The sequence below is a fragment of the Marmota flaviventris genome, chromosome 6 (assembly GCF_047511675.1).
Source record: "Marmota flaviventris isolate mMarFla1 chromosome 6, mMarFla1.hap1, whole genome shotgun sequence".
NCBI lineage: Eukaryota > Metazoa > Chordata > Mammalia > Rodentia > Sciuridae > Marmota > Marmota flaviventris.
The window spans coordinates 126368941-126372174 of NC_092503.1; the positions used below are offsets into that span (position 1 = coordinate 126368941).

At 33.1% G+C, this 3234-nt stretch overlaps 1 pseudogene; it reads left to right on the forward strand.

The window, feature by feature from the left end:
* The first annotated feature begins 1735 nt into the window (after nucleotides 1-1735).
* On the forward strand, nucleotides 1736-2653 carry LOC139706156 (olfactory receptor 2J3-like; annotated as a pseudogene).
* The last annotated feature ends 581 nt before the right edge of the window (nucleotides 2654-3234 follow it).

Sequence of the window (3234 nt, forward strand, 5' to 3'; positions counted from 1 at the left end):
AGAGTGTTTGCTTTAAAAGAAAAGAGGATATCTTAATTCATACCTCATTAAAATTATGTTTGATAGGATCTTTGTTTTCCTCTTTCTTCCAGCAAGAAGAAGATTAAAGCTCTGAAATTTTTTCTACATGAATCATCTATTTTCTATTTAGTCTTTCATATCGTATGCCTTTTTTTTTAATTTCTGGAAGAATGCTGGAATATATGTTATGCAACAGATGAAGTGATATTACAGGTGATACTTTAAAATTAATGTAGTAAGAATCCAAGCAGCTGCATAAGGGAATAAAATTATGCTGCATCACAAAAAGTTTCCATGGCATTTGAGTTCAATGACCTTGCAGACACCTCTTGTACCTTAGAGAACCGTTACATCATTTTTAAGAGACAAAATTGCACAATATGAAACATGAAGACTTTCCCAAAGACTGAAGCTGAGTCCATTTGGCTGAATTTGTCTTTGTAATATTTTCTAAGATCATTAAAAGAAGAACTGGTTGAGAAATGGGAAGAAACGGAAGAAGTGGCATGACAAAACTATTCAGGAATATTTAAATGGTGGGTTAGTGTATTGTGTAGAAAATACTATATAACAAAATAGTGTTTATCTTTTCTATGAGTGATTGATAATGCACAGAGAAAATAAGCAAATAAAAATTAAAGTATCAGTGCATCAATTTTTTATAAAGGAATAACTACAATAAATATTAATAAATTTGTTACTGGATTTTTATACAGTGTTCACATATCTTCAATTGTATTTTACTATTAGTCAATGTCTAGTCAGAAACCTTGTTACAAATAAGGGAAAACCTAAATTTTGACTCAGGCCTACATAACACCTCATTATTGTTCTGAAGCATATGAAACTTCTTAGGAATTCTCTTTAAATTGTGTTGTAGTGGCCTCACAGCCATGTGATATACACACTTTAAAGTCCAAGAACTACAATCAGAGCTCCTCTCCTCTTTCCTGCATCCCCAAACCCTCATTTCTCTTGCTCCCACATTTTAATATACTTATCTTTTGTGTTCAAAAGATCATATTTGTTAATTTTATTTGCATTGAAAATTGAAAGCATTCCATTACTGATTTCTCCACTCAGCTTTACTCAGACTATGAATTCTTGTGAATTGGTGTATATGAATGTATATGTGTTCATGTTATTTTTAGTCTAGAAATAAGCTGCTACCATAAATAATTTATTAATAATATTTTATTATCTCTATAATCATATTCAGTTAATTATCAGCTAATATTGTTGACATTCTAATGTCATTCCCAAATTGTATTTCTTTACCTGATAAACTCTTATCTATATAGAAAACCATTAAAACTGAAGTCATTCCTTTTTCTATAACTACACATTTGAAATAACCTGAAAAAGTGAAAAAGATAATTAAATTAATTGTTTAAATAAGAAAAAGAATATTTTAATAAAACTTGTCCTTTCTAGCCATAGAATATCATGTAATTATTAATCCAAATACTAATTTAGGAATTGTATGAAAAAGTCATTCACTTGAGAAGTTACTTATCATTTCTGCAACAGTGCAAATGTCTGAATGAAACATACAGTGAAAATGAGAAACATTTTTTACTGCCATTAATGCACATAATGTTACAATTGGAAGTGACACATTTTTTCTTTAATCTCTTTGCATGTATTTGACAATGTGTAGATAGCTTTTGAAGTTTATATGATTCTTTCCTAAAAAATAGGAAAAAAAAATTGAATGATGATGGCAAAAAATGCAAGTTCTGAAGGCTATTTTATTTTACTGGGTTTTTCTTAGTGGCCTCACCTGGAAGCAACTCTCTTTGTGCTTATCTTGATGTTCTACTTGATGATATTGATAGGCAACTTGTTCATCATCATCCTGTCACACCTAGACTCCCATCTCCACACACCCATGTACTACTTCTTATCAAACCTCTCCTTTCTAGATCTCTGCTATACCACAAGCTCCATCCCCCAGCTGTTGGTGAATCTCTGGGGCCCAGAGAAGACCATTTCTTATGCTGGTTGCTTGGTTCAACTCTACTTTGTCCTTGCTCTGGGAACCACATAGTGTGTGCTTTTGGTGGTGATATCTTATGATCGTTATGTAGCTGTATGCAGACCATTGCATTACACTGTCATCATGCACCCTCGATTCTGCCACATGTTGGCTTTGGCTTGTTGGGTATGTGGCTTTACTACCTCAGCACTTCATTCCTCCTTTACCTTCTGGGTACCCCTGTGTGGACATCACCATGTGGATCACTTCTTCTGTGAAGTTCCAGCATTGCTCCAATTATCCTGTGTTGATATCCATGCTAATGAGCTGACTCTCATGGTGATGAGCTCCATTTTTGTTGTCATACCACTTATTCTCATTCTCAGCTCCTATGGTGCCATTGCCAAGGCTGTACTGAGGATGCAGACAACTACTGGACTTCAGAAAGTCTTTGGGATGTGTGGAGCCCATCTTACATTTATTTTCCTTTTTTTTTTCATTACAGTCATGTGCATATATCTCCAGCCACCAACAGAAAATTCTCAAGACCAAGGAAAATTCATTGCCTTGTTTTATACTGTTGTCACCCCTAGCCTCAACCCTCTTATCTACACCCTCAGAAACAAAGATGTAAGAGGGCACTTAGAAGACTGATGGGGTGATAGTGAGAGAGTGAGAGATGTGACAAGGTAGCCATATGTCCTTCAATTTTTCTTCATTGTGTCTAGCCAATCTTAAAGTATGATTTCTTTGCTTCTTTGAGATTTATTTTTAGTTGTCAACATTTCACTATACATTGGATTGTTCAGTTCTAAATTTATTGTAATTTTTAGTGGTTAATTTTGAAATACTATTAAGAAATAAATGTTTTTTTGTACAAATTAGGCTTTAAAAAATCTGTATTTCATTTCACTTGCTGGAATATCAACATATAGAAACGCCTATGTATGTGTGTATGCACACACATTTGTACCATTATGAAGAGATTATTTCAAACATATTTGATACATTTCTAAAAGAAATTAGTATGCTAATTTATGAACTTGCCATTTATGAATATATTTTGTTTACAGGTAATTATGTATCTCTATGTGTATATATATATATATATATATATATATGAAGAGAGGAGACGCAGACAGAGACTGAGAGAGAGAGAGAAGAATAACAGAGCTAGTGGTGTTTTTGGTCATGGAATAGCCTTCAATATTAGCTAAAATATGTCACGGTAAAGG